Source organism: Macaca fascicularis, chromosome 17 (genome assembly GCF_037993035.2).
Source record: "Macaca fascicularis isolate 582-1 chromosome 17, T2T-MFA8v1.1".
NCBI classification, from domain to species: Eukaryota; Metazoa; Chordata; class Mammalia; order Primates; family Cercopithecidae; genus Macaca; species Macaca fascicularis.
This window is the reverse complement of record NC_088391.1, coordinates 10,444,792-10,459,202: the sequence shown is the minus strand read 5'-3', so window position 1 is coordinate 10,459,202 and position 14,411 is coordinate 10,444,792. Positions and strand designations below refer to the sequence as shown.

Below are 14,411 nucleotides of genomic sequence, written 5' to 3'. Positions count from 1 at the left end.
TTACATGAGGTCTCTAAGAGTAGACAAATTCATAGGGACAGAAAGTAGAATGGTGATTGTTCCAGCTAGAGGAGGGGAATCGTGAGTTACTGTATAATGGGTAGGGAGTTTCTGTTTTGGAAGATGAAAAGGTTCTGGAAATGGATGGCGGTGACAGTTGCATAACCATGTGAATGTACTTAGTGCCACTGAACTGTGTGCCTAAAAATATTGGCGGGGCACGGTGGCTCACGCCCGTAATGGAATCCCAGCACTTTGGGAGGCCGAGGTGGGCGGATCACGAGGTCAGGAGTTCGAGACCAGCCTGGCCAGCATGGCGAAACCCCGTCTCTACTAAAAACACAAAAATTAACTGAGCGTGGTGGCTGGCAGGTGCCTGTAATCCCAACTACTAGGGAGGCTGAGGCAGGAGAATCGCTCGAACCCGGGAGGCGGAGGTTGCAGTGAGCCGAGATCGCGGCGTTGCACTCCAGCAACGGGGCAAGACTCTGATTCAAAAAAAAAAAAAAAAAATTCAGAAGTCAGGGAAAAGGAGAAGCCTTTAATGGCCATTTCAAACTGAAAGGCTATCTTAATTGCCACTCCCTCTCTAAGGCTTTTTTGATGTCCCCTATACCATGCATTTTCAACGGAGGCCATATCCCCCAAAATGGAGTGCGAATTGGTTCTTAGGAGGTGGCAAAAATCTTTATTCTTTTATGTACGAAGCACAGATATACATACAGTATACACCGATACACAGCCTATCTATGTTCGTTGCATTTTATGGGGTGAGAGGTGATGAGATGAAAAACTGTCTAAGGAGAAGGGACAACAGCAGCAACCCAGAAAAAGGGTTAGGCCCCCGAAGTCTGGGGCCTAAGCGGACGTGATGCTCCATCCTTTCAACCTGTACAGCACGTGGTTCTTCCCTCGAAGCGTGTCGTATTCTGTCCGTGTGACCTGCTCCCTTTGGCAGGTTCTCCCCTGGGTCCCCGGTTACTGGTGGCGCGCCCGGCCGGCTGGGTGCCCGCCGCAGAGCAGGCACAGCGCGCAGCCATTGCCGAGTCCGGGCCGGCCGCGGACCACTGGCCGCTGCAGCCACCAGGGGCGCGCTTCGTCCCCAGAGAAGCCCCGGGTCACGCGGCCTCGCCCCCCCCGCTCCCTCGCGCCGGGGCTCGGCCTCTTCCCTCGCGACGGCCGCCGGGCACCTCGGCCGCTTCCGCCGCCTCCTCGGCGCGCCCCGCCGCTGCTCTGACAGTGCTTGGGGTGGCGACGCCGAGGGTGGCGAAAGCCGCTGCCGGCTCCGCGGAAATCTGTACACACCGCGGCGAGGTCTGAGCAACTGGGTCTCTGTGGCGCAATCGGTTAGCGCGTTCGGCTGTTAACCGAAAGGTTGGTGGTTCAAGCCCACCCAGGGACGGCCAGTGCCTCTTTTCCCGAGACAGTATTTACGAGATGGTTCATTTTAAAACTGCAATAGTGAGATTTTTAATCGAATAGGAGCATGACGCTACAACGTGTCTAGGACAAGGAGAGACAAATATCCTCTTAATGTGTGGTGCCTAGTGGCTGGGCCCAAGGGAAAGGCTGTGTCTGCACTGCAAGCCATGGTTTGGCAATTCTCTTCCTACCACTTATCCAAGGGAAACTTGCACGTTTGCTTCAGGAGGCCTTCCCAACAACGCTCACAAACGGCAGTCTTTGAAATAGCAAAACATCAACTCAATTGCTCATTGACCTGTGAATTTATAAATTCCATTGGTGACTCTCAGAAAAATCTGGCACCACCGAAAAGCAAGTGTAGTTATTTAAGACATGCCTTCCAAAAGCATGAGCAGCCTTCCAGATGAAAACGTGTAGAGGAGTCATTTTAAAGCATATGGAAGCTTACCATCTTAAGAAACTATTTATTCAGTTAAGATCTGTTACAGCTTTTGGACAATGGATTTAAATCTAGGGAAAAATGTTACTGTTTACCTTAGATTGCTGACAGAATTAACCCTGAAATTAAACTCCAGCAGAAATTGTACAGATTCCTGTTACAAGCTCTTGAATGACATATTTTCAACTCTGGTCTAACAGAGGACACATATTTTTCAAGCAGAATATTCACATAAGACTTTAAGTAAAGATAGAAACACATACAATATGATCACATGATGATTTAATTTATCTCTACCAAGATTCAGGTCCTATAGTCGGTGCTTTGTCTCTGGGATCTACTTACCTCCAACAGAATTTAGAGGCCTGGAAGAAAGAGTAGTTAACAGAGTCACTAGGCTGTCTTTAAGGGAATGCCTTGGCAAATGTTTGCTGATAGTTATCAATCAAGTAATTGTTGATAACACAATACCCTCTGTTGTTTAGTTAGTAGCCCTGGAGAAGGAGACACAACGTTGTGCTTACGGTGGAATTCCAGGCAACAGAAAAAGTGGCTCTCAAAAATTTTCTTGGAGGCCGGACGCGGTGGCTTACACCTGTAATCCCAGTACTTTGGGAGGCCGAGGTGGGCGGATCACCAGGTCAGGAGTTCAAGACCAGCCTGGCTAACATAGTGAAACCCTGCCTCTATTAAAAATATAAAAATTAGACAGGCAGGCCGGGCGCGGTGACTCACACCTGTAATCCCAGCACTTTGGGAGGCCAAGGCGGGCAGATCACGAGGTCAGAAGATCGAGACCATGCTGGCTAACATGGTGAAACCCCGTCTCTACCAGAAAATACAGGAAGTTGGCCGGTCGTGGTGGTGGGTGCCTGTAGTCCCAGCTACTCGGGAGGCCAAGGCAGAAGAATGGCGTGAACCCAGGAGGCGGAGCTTGCAGTGAGCTGAGATTGCGCCACTGCACTCCAGCCTGGATGACACAGCAAGGCTCCGTCTCAGAGAAAAAAAAAAAAAAAAAAAAAAAGTTCCTAGGTAGGAATCTTTCTGATGCCCATCAAATTCCAAACGTCCTATCTACACTTCTGGGTAGCTTATAGTGGAAACAACACAATGAGGAGAAATTAGGTCATAAGATAATGTATTTGTTCAAATTTGTTCAAATTTGTTCAAACCTAGTTTCACATTTCCAGATGCAGGGCATAATATTTGCTATCACTACAATTACAGGGACTTAGAAAACATGCCCTTCCACTTTGAAGCTGAATATATTTACCCTAGGCGACAAGCTCCTCGGGGGCAGAGATCATCTTCTGTTATAAATGATCATTTTTAGGCTCCAAGGGATTTCCTTCAGGATACATTTCAAATTCTTGAGCTTAGCAAAAGGACTTGTATGGTCCTACCATGTTCCTTCATGAAAGCTTCACACAGTTACATGCAGTTACCAAGGGTTCCCTGAATGACCCATGCAGGCTTACACGCCCCACTTAGATGCCTCTCCTTGCTCTGCCCTTCTCCACCTCTGCCCCACTTACCTGGGAGACATCCACTGAGACATCACCTTCTCAGGGAACTTCCCCGATGCTGCTTCGATCTGACATAGACACCCCTTCTCCCAGCAGTCACCACAACCCCCAGAAATAGTGAGCTGCTAGTCACCTCCACTGAGATACGAACTCCTTGAGGGTAGGGACCCGTTCTTCATTCGCAGTGCTTGCCTCTCTAGCACAGACCTGTCCCCTAGCACATGCTCAGTGCAGAGGCACTCTCTGCCTTCTCAGGGTATGGTTCACAGATGGACAACCAGATAAAAATGCATCTGATGGAGTGTCAGCAAGTCAGCCACAGAATAATGTTCACAGGCCGCGAAGTAAGCGGCCAACATGGACTGGGGCTGTGAGTCTTCACGGAAGATTTGAAACAACCCTGAGAGATGTGGACAGGCAGGCGAGAGCCATTTAAGGCCAAGGAAAATTTGAGACAAAATGAGAGTAGGGGGCAAGAAATGAACATAACCAGTACATAGGACAAGTGTACTTCAAGAAGGTGCAGGGGAAATGTTCTTAGCTCCTGGAAGGTGCTTGAATACCTAGGATGTGGCTTACTTTACTCCATCAAGGAAGCGAGTAACTTATTAGAGGTTTCTATTTCAGGGTAGAATGAAATATATTATTTTAGGTGATTGGTGTGGCAACAGTGTAGGGGAAATAGTAGATCAGAGACTAGTTAGGAGGAAATTATATTTCCAAGGAGGTGCAACGAGGCTCTGGGCTCAAATGGGCCTGGAGAAGGCAGTGTGGGTGAAATTCAAGGCAAAATTGGGCAAGTCTTGGGGGCGGCAGCAGGAGGGAGGTGTCTACGGTGATGCTTACATTTAGAGCCTGGCTGACGCTACTAATAGGAATTCAAAATCTGAAAGGGTCTTAAAGAAACCTAGGAATAAATATTACAAATTGTCCAAACTCTTAGCTTACATTCCATGCCGCTGATTCCCTACCATGGAGTTGCTCTGGAACCTAGAACCTGATTTCAGAAAGAATCTTTGGCTTTGAGGTGTTTTTTGTTTTGTTTTGTTTTTAATCCATAAAAAAGCATCTTTCATTGGTTTTTGTTTTTCAGTGAGATTTCATTTTAGGTTTCAGTGAAACTTCATTTATTGAAGTCAAATTGCCCAAGAGACTACCTTCTGGGTACATGGAGCGCTGTGAAAATCCAAATGACAACCTAAAGACCCTCTCCCTAAAATATCCATATTCAGAGATGAGATTTTGTTCACAGCGTCCGAGAGAGTCACAGGCCCTCTAAAGCAGAGTTCTTGGCCCCAGATTTTGAAGACCTGGCTTTTACTTTATTTATTGGATTTACATTCTAACTACTGACAAAGGCCACAAAGCATGTCAAATCCGAAGTGTTTAGGTACAGAAAAATGACTAAACCGGAGACTTTAAGGTAACACAAAAATTAAAAACCAGAATAGTTTCATACTATTGACAAGTCACAAAGAGAAACAAGTTTGATTTTTTTTTTTTTTTTTGGCTTAGTGATTAAGTAGGTCTATAAAATTAGTAATAAAGGGGACAAAAAAAAAAGCTACCTTGAGGTTTTAACACTTAATGCTTTATTGTTACAATCTGGAATGACCAGCTGGGAAGGGCTTTAATATATTGATCCTTTCAGAGTCACTTGCACAGAGATTTACTCCATCAGCAGATACCAATTTGCATTTTTTTTCCTTGTGAGTTACTTTAATGACACCCAGCAAATTGCCATATTTTAGTTACCTCTCACAGAAATGGAGCCATTTTTCACCATGCTTTTTTAGTAAAAGGAAAACAACAAAAATTACTGTCTGTCAAAGATGACAAACTAGTTATTCCCAAACAGGTATATCAAATGAACACTTCAAAATAAAGAGATTCTGAATTACCTTAGCAATAAACTGAGCATATTATCATATGTGTGAATATGAGCATAATGATGGTTTATACTTAATTGAATGATATATTCACTTATACTTGACTATAGGTCTGATCATTGGAATTCACTGTAATAAATATCACATAGGGCCAGGCACGGTGGCTCACACCTGTAATACCAGCACTTTGGGAGGCCAAGGCGGGCGGATTGCCTAAGCTCAGAAATTCAAGACCAGTAGAGCCCTGTCTCTACTAAAATACAAAAAATTAGCCCGGCATGGCGGCGTGCACCTGCAGTCCCAGTTACTCGGGAGGCTGAGGCAGAATTGCTTGAGCCCAAGAGGCAGAGGCTGCAGTGAACCAAGATTGCACCACTGCACTCCAGCTTGGGTGACAAAGGGAGACTCTGGCTCAAAATAAATAAATAAATAAATAATCACATAGGTGAAAATCTGCCATGGATAAGAGCCAATATAGAACTGAAGTTTAAAATATAGAATTTCTCTATTAATTACCAAGCACAGGGATTCTTTACACCACAAGCACCACAACCAATGGGACACCAGTTTACAACTGCAAACATTTCGCTATCCTGTCGAACAGGGCTGGTTTATATTGCCTTAGGGCCGAGGGGAGCATTCACTCTCAGGTGAGTTGTGGAGACACTTGAACCTCCTCAGCATATTTAGATACTATCAGCCTCCCAGCCCAGTAAAAGGGCTTGTAAGAAAGAGAAAGCTGGCAAGAAGGATACTTTACCAAGCTTTTACATGCTTGCGCTACCTAAACAGGAAATGCATGTTCGCTTTCAGATTTGCAGTATTCCATAGGGTTCCTTTTCTCCCTAGGAGCTCTGGCTTCTGTGTTAATCTACTGATTATTTTGAACTTCTCCAATACCAGATTTATCGTCGCTGCAGTGCTTTGCTATCCTGCAAATGTTAGTAAGTGCCTTTTCATGGATGTGCGGTACTTAGAAGCATCCTAACGGGCTTTCAGCCGCCCTTGCTTCTTCCGTGGTTCCCTGAGGGAACACTGGCTGGGGAAATAGGGATGTGAACCTCTTGGTGTCTTTGAAAAGCTGTCAAAACAGCAAAATTCCAACAAATCGAGTGTAATAATTTAATTGGCTTTTACTAGTGATACATGAGTTGGGCAGCATCCCATCTATAAATAGAAGGGTACTTCAGTGAGCTGAGCAGAGGAGATAGGTTTCGTAGGCAGAAATAGACCAAAGAAAGCAGAAACCAAGAATAAAAGTAGATTGGTCATTTCAGAGTTTCTTTCCTTGTAGGATTACAGCAGAAGAGCCTCATCATGCTGGCTCAGGTTGACTGGGCCTCTTCTAACTGGTTGCTGTGAATCTTATGCTTTTTTTTGAAAAACCGACCTGTTTTAAAGTTCAATTTGAGTACATAGCACCTAGGACAAGTGAAGCCATTCAGGTTTGGTCTGTTCTTTGGGCCTAGGGCAGGAGTAAAATAATGGTCTCTTTAAATTTTACTCAATACAGCTAAAACAGACAGAGAAACAGTGCCAGATATGTTCACTGCCCAGGCCTGTTCAGAGTCCACAAACCATGGGTGACTCTTTACACGTGGCAGCGGTGCCCAAACAGGCATTGCCTCTGAAAACAGCTCAGAATTTAGTCGTTAGTTTAATGTAACTTTGGGCTACTTTCTTTAATCCACTAGATTGGTTCCGCCTCTTCTACCATGAACTCCCAAAGCATCCTCTTCCTCCAACACCATAACGCATGTGTTTTGGCCCTATGGCCTCTGACTATAGTCTTTTGGGTTACAGCCTCTGACTCTAAGCTTGAAGAGGCTGTTCCATTTTGTGTTGATTTCTTCTATAGTATCCAGCAAAACTCTCTGATCAATTGTATCTTTTACTTTTCTTACTCTTTTCCTGACTTACACAGTGCATGACTGTGATATGTTAGGTGGATGAAAGTTTGGCTAAAACATAATAGACCTTCCTCCTGGCCTTTTTTCTTCTGAAAAAATGTTATTGAATCATTGTATTTACATTTTTAATTTGGCATTCAATAATAGATCACTGAAATTTTTTCCCTGATAATTTCAACATACTATGGGAATTAAATGTAATAACAAATAACATTTGTTGGCTGGGTGTGGTGGGTCACAGTTGTAATCCCAGCACTTTGAGAGGCCAAGGCGGGCAGATTGCTTGAGCCCAGGAGTTCGAAACCAGCCTTGGCAACATAATGAATTTCAGTATTTACCAAAAACACAAAAATTAGCCAGTTTCATAACCTGGTCTCAAAATAAATACATCAGTAGAATAAATGTTTTTAAATTTAAAAAAGTTATTAAATGTAGTATGAAAGATATGTGAATGGTGTATTCTAAATGGTTAAAGAATAGTGAAGGTTGTTCAATAAGTATTTGAACAATAAGTTTACTATTTGGGGAAAAAATAGTACAAAATAGAAACTTCAATGTTACACATCAAAATACATTACAAATAATTAAAGATTCATACACCAAAAGAGAAAGCAAAGGAAAAAAAAGAAACGTAGTTTCATTAGAAGATACATATTTTTTTTTGGTGGAAACAATCTTGCTAAAAAACATGATGCCAGAAGGAAAAGAATGTGAAATAAGATTAAACTTCTACATGATGAAACATTAAAAATGATGATCAAGCATAAACCAAAACTGCCAAATGACAGAGAAGATTTAATATCGTTACACCTAGAGCTGTTATAAATGAGATCCCATTTCAAGGACCCCAAGTCTGAAGGTAGGCCCACAGAGCTTCTCACACTTCTTGTTCAGACACACCCTACCCCCAGTCTCTTTCTTCAAAAGATTCCTTGCCTTGCCCTTTAAACTGCCCAGGAGGCCAATCCCAAGAGAGATACAACAATTAGAACTCACCTCCCCCGCCTGGGTGTGGTGGCTCAGCCCATAGTCCCAGCACTTTGAGAGGCAGGTGAATCCCAAAAACCCTTTCACCAGGAGACCCGTCATAAGCTGCACTCTTTTCTTTGTTGTTGCTGTTGTTTTTGAGACAGGGTCTCACTCTGTCGCCCAGGCTGGCGTGCAGTGGCACGATCTCAGCTCACTGCAACCTCCGCCTCCCAGGTTCAAGTGATTCTCTTGCCTCAGCCTCCCGAGTAGCTGGGACTACAGGCGCACACCACTACCCCCGGTTGATTTTTGTATTTTTCGTAGCGATAGGGTTTCGCCGTGTTGGTCAGACTGGTCTCCAACTCCTGGCTTCAAGCAATCCGCCTGCCTTGGCCTCTCAAAGTGCTGAGACTACAGGCATGAGCCACTGCACCCGGCCTAAGCTGCACTCTTGTTGATCTCTGTCACCCTGTGAAGACTGAACCTCCCAGAAATTGAAGCCTAGACCTAACCTCGCCCACTGACCCTCCCGTGGTACCTTTTGGAATGTGTGGTCTGTCCTTAATCCCACTGTCCCAGATTTTTTCTGCCAACAGTTCCCTCCCTGCCCTCGTGCTAAGTGGAACCTGAATATTCGCTGAATGTCCCTCTACGGCCCTGGTCAGTGGTGGCTGTCTTATCTCCCACATTCCACATACTATTGGGACTGGAGATGAGAGAGGTTCTTCCCTGTTGCCATTTCAGCCACTCCTTCCCCTGCCCACTCAACCCTGCAGTGGCTCTGAAGCACTTTGGACTGAACCCCTGCCCTGCTCCTTTGGCTGTCATCTGCTGTTTTCATGGCATTCTGCCTGTCCTTGAGGGTTTTTGCTTTGGTTCACTGTATATTTCTTTCTGCTAGGGCCACTGCTGCCATTTAGATGACTTTGACTTGCACAGAGACAACCCATGTGCCATCCTGACCTCTTGGTGCCTCTTTCTCCTCATTTTCCACAAATTCTTGCCAACTCTGGCCCTGCAGTTTCCTTGTCGTACTTCCGACTTTGTCATCACCTGCAACCTTGCTATCTCTGGAAGCTTAATTTCAAGCACACTACTTTCTAGCCAGCTTACTTCCTCCACAAGTGCCTCTCTGCCATTCTTTGAACCTTGCTCCAATCCACTGAGCTCTGCCACCACTCAGCAGACAGCCACTTCCTGTGTTCCTTACTTATCCATCCCTACAATCATTACCCTTGCAGGAAGCTTTAATTCCTTTTCTCCTCTATCTCCTTGTCCCATTTGCCTGACAATTCCTCTACGCTGGCTGAAACTAACTTCACACTTACTCTCTCTGTCCTGCACCTGAGCAGTTTAATATGACTGGAGGAAAACAAACCACCATCTTAGCTGGTGTCCATTAAATTGATGACCATAAACTTCCCATGGGCTCTCCGCACAGCTTAGCAAGCCCACTGTATGTCCCTATTCAATTAGCTCTCCATTCTGAGACCAGTGTTTCATACCTGTCTTCCTCCATGTTCAACTCCTCCTCCCCTCATACCCTCAGCTGATGATCCATTTATTTCCCTAATAATCAGAAGAGACCTTTCTCATTCTTTTATCAGCAAATCTCCTAGCATCTGAGCCTAAGTACTTTGTCTTTCCTATTAATAAAATAATTTTTCTAGCTCTTAGGGTCACACCACCTCCTCTTAGACACTGGATCCCATCCCTGGAGAAGTTTCCTCCCGCAAGTGCCCCTTCTCTCACTACAACATCCATGCATCAGCCTCTCCCATCTTCAGAACAGTAACAAAAACCTTGACCTCACATTGCCCCACGAGGCACCAGAAAATGTTTCAACAGTGAGTCCATAGCTCCACTTTCTCACCATCCCTTCTCTTGAGCCCACTCACACTTGTTCATGTGAAACTGTTCATGTGGAGTTAGCGGGGACTTCCCTATTGCCAGAGCCAGTGGCCAATTCTCAGTCCTCCTATTACTCTTCTTCAGCAGCTTCTGACAGATAATCATCCCTTCCATTAAAAAAAAGAAAAGAAAAGCATTCTTCCTTGTATTTTCAGGGCACCACACTCCTATTGAATGAAGCTAGGCAGGCAACCATGTGACTAACGGAGAAACATTCCACAAGAGCAGAAGTCAGGAGGAGGAAGTGTGCTTGGCCTTTGCCTTGGTCTGCTTGGGCTGCTATCACAAAATATCTCAGACCGGATAATTTATACATATTAGAAATTTAGGCTGGGCATGGTGGCTCATGCCTATAATCCGAGAACTTTGGGAGGCCAAGGTGGGCAGATCACTTGAGGTCAGGAGTTTGAGACCAGCCTGGCCAACATGGCAAAACCCCGTCTCTACCAAAAATACAGAAATTAGTCGGGCGTGGCGTACGCCTGTACTCCCAACCACTTGGGACGCTTAGGCACCAGAATTGCTTGAATCATGAAGTGGAGGTTGCAGTGAGCCGAGATCATGCCATTACACTCCAGCCTGGATGACAGAGCAAGAATCTGTCTCCAAAAAAAAAAAAAAAAAATATATATATATACACACACACACACACACACACACACACATATATATGTTGCTCACAGTTCTATAAACCAGGAAGTCCAAGATCAAGGCCCTATTTTTGTTCTCCAGAGCTGTTTTAAGTCCCTAATGACCCCATCCTATACTATGATCCACACACTCCTAATTCCCAAATGGCTATCTCCAGTGTGTCCCTCTCTGCTGATCTCGTGTTGCAGATCTATCTTCCTATTAAATCATCTCCACTTGGAAGTCAAATAGGAATCTCACACTTAACACACTCCAAATGGGATTATCTTATCCCCTTTAAATTCTCCTTCCCAAATCTGACCCATCTCAGGAAATAGCACATTTGCTCAGTCAGTAAAACCTGGAATTCATTTTGACTCCTCTTCTACCTCACAGCCAATGCACACATCGTGTTGGCTCTACTTCTGAAATGCAACAATGATCCAACTACTCTTGAACACCTCCAGTTACCACCCTAAACTCCAAGGACATTGTAATAGACTAGGACTCCTATTCAGACCATCTGCAGACAGTCTCCCCATTTCAGTGATCCTTTTAAAACCCAGACCAGACCATGTTACCCTCTTGCCTGAAACTTTCCTGAGGTTATTCTCAGCTTAGACAAAGTCCTCACTATGGCCTACAAAGCCACATAAGATCTGGTGTCTGCCAGCCTCTTTACTCATGTCCTAACTCTCCTTCCCTGATCACTCTGCTCAACCACACTGGCCTCTTCCTTGTCCTCAGTCACGCTGCTGTGGTCTCAATGTTTGTGTTCCCCCAAAATTAGTGAAGTCTAAGTCCCCAATCCAACAGTGCTAAGAGATGGGGCCACTGGGGAGACAGTGACATTAAGAGCTCTGTGCCCCTCTTACGCCACGTGAGGACACAGTGAGAGGAACCAGCCAGGAAGCAGAGCAGCTTTCACCAGAATGTGCTGATACCTTGATCTTGGACTTGCCAGCTTCCAGAACTGTAAGCAACACACTTCTATTATTTATACATTTTTACCCAGTCTAAGGTATTTTGTTATAACAGCCCAACCAGACCAGACACATGCCTAACACTCACTCTTCACGACTTTTGCTCTCCTGGAACGCTCTTCCCGCAATCACATAGTGAACTCCGTAACTTGATTGAAGCCTCTTCTCAAACGTCACCCACCTCCAAGAAACCTTCCAAGTCTACCTAGTCTAAAATACTTCTCCCTCTCATCCACTCCTCTTCTCCGTAGTATTTAGCGCCATCTGACATGATAAGAATCAGTCCTCGTTACTCACAGATTCCATATTTGTGAATTCTACTTGCTAAAATTAATTTGTAACCCTAAAAATCAATGCTTTCAGTGCTTCTTGTGGTCATTTGTGGACATGCATGCACAGAACAGAGAAAAATTTGAGTCACATGACGTGCACATTTCCAGCTGAGGTCAAACGAGTCAATACTCCACCCTCCTCTTTCAGTTCACACTGTAAACAAGTGTATTTTGGGCGGGCGGGGGGGCGGCGGTGGCTATTTACTGTCTTTTTGTTATTGTTGCATTTTTTTGTGTGCTTTTTGATTTCACTGTTTTTAAAACGTCCTCAAGTGCAGTGCTGAAGTGCTGTTTAGTGTTCCTGAGGCTATGGTGTGCCTTGTGGAGAATATCATGTGTTAGATAAGCTTTGTTCAGGCTGAGTTACAGTGCTGTTGGCCATGTTAATGGAAAGAATCAACCATATAGATCAAATAACGTCTTTAAACAGAAACAAAAAAGCTTATATAGTGATTGTTTGACAAAAATGTCATGACCACAGGGTAGCAGGAACCTGTTTCTCCTAGGAACAGTATTTCAGTTTATGCTAATTCAGTGTTCAAGGCGACTTTATTGACCGTAACTACTAAAAACGACACAAGTCAACTGTATGTATCTCCTATTACCATCTAACATTATATATTGATCTCCATCTTTGGAAGGCAAACTCAAAAGGAGCAAGGATTTCCTTCTAGTGTACTGCCTTATCTCAGGTTTATAACAGTGCTTGGTCCTTAGCAGTAATCTAGAAATATTTGTTGAAAAGATAATTAGTACAAGCAAAGGATGGGCAATTCTTAAATCCTCCTCTACCACCCGCCCCCCCCCCACACACAAAAAACTCAAGTGGACAATAGTTATAGAAAATGTTCAGGCTCACTGGTAATCATGGAGCAGCCAGGGTTGGTTCCCCCCTCCTCTCAATACTACTACCTAGTGTTGGCGACGGCCCAGGGAAGTCAGTCATGCAATCATCAAAAAACCTTAAATGTGCATTTCCCTTGACCAAGCAACTCCACTCCTGGAAAACGAAACTTGGATCCATGCAAAAATGTATCAACAAGGATACCTGCTGCAATTAACAATGGCAAGACAGTATAAATGACCTCAGAATTTTAAAACATTAGTGAAACAATGGTTATCCATAAAAACAGATACAATAGGATCTCACTTTTATTTAAAGTCTATATGCATAAAATAGGAACATGTTTGTAGTCGCCATCACTAAGTATTCAAAAATCTTTTTTTTTTGTATTTTCCTAGTTTTTCCTTGACAATATGCACTACTTTTGTCAGAAATAAATAAATAAATAAATAAACACGGAAGTTTAGGAGTAAATTTGACAAATTATGAAGTACTGAGTCCCTAGCAAATAATTTTACTGCAAAGACACTGGCTGCCAGGCTTAAACCTCAGTAAGTACTGCTGTTAACTCCAGTCTCTAGGGCGGTGGTGCTGTTTGGGCATCCTACTTTAAATGAAGCCTGAGGAGTGGAACATATATTGGTAAGCTCAGCACTCAAATGCTATGGTAGCCACTCTACTCAATCTCAGCTCCACAACTGAATAAGTATAGTCTCCTTATCTGTAAGATGTGATAAAAGTATGTCACTCACAGGAATGTTGAGGTCTAAACGAAATAACATCTATCTAACAACCAACATACAACAAGCCTTATAAGCACTGGTTATTATTCTCTCCCAAAATACAACTGTGAGATGGTGTCCCACGTTGGTTACAGAAGTAAATGTCTTGGGAAGAAAGATGGTATTTGTGATAACATGTAAACTTTTTGTACATCATCCCAAAAATAGGTAACTTTTTTCTGTTATCGATTTATTTATAGATTTATTGATCACTTAACATTACTAAAGTTCAAGTAATAAGGTTTCCTGCCCTCCTCTGCATGAAGAGATAAAGGAGATAAGTGATATAGGGAAAGTTTACATTCCACAGCACTCTACTGGTATAACAAACAGGTGCAGGCTCTTATAGAAGGTCACACAACCGTAAGGAAAACTGTCGTACATTCGTATACCGTATACAACTTAAATTTGCATGAACTCTTGAACTAATGATGGTGGCAGGTGCTCCAGCCAGCCTGCTATCATTCCAGCTGCAGCAGCCAGGCATGGCTGGGGCCGCCCGTTCCCTGGAGCAGGCAGGATCCCCGCCCTCCTGGGTGCGGCTGCAGACTCAGGCATCCCTGCACTTTTGGGGGCCTGCTTTTGCAGGTTAGGAAGCGCGTGTCCCCACTGCTTGGCTTCTCCCTGCTGCTGGCAGCGGCTCTTGGATCAAAGCAGTGGGGGAACCTAGAAGCCACGAACAGGGAGGGCCTGAGGGCTGGGGGCCAGGCTGCCAGTCCCACCTACAGGAGTGGTAACTGGTGCCTTTTCTAGACTCACCTGTGGCCACCC

At 44.3% G+C, this 14,411-nt stretch overlaps 1 non-coding gene across 1 annotated transcript; it reads left to right on the top strand.

Annotated features, from left to right (window-relative positions):
- Window positions 1-1,328: 1,328 nt before the first annotated feature.
- On the top strand, window positions 1,329-1,402 carry TRNAN-GUU (transfer RNA asparagine (anticodon GUU)). Its single transcript has one exon. It is a non-coding gene; the product is annotated as a tRNA-Asn (tRNA).
- Window positions 1,403-14,411: the final 13,009 nt, after the last annotated feature.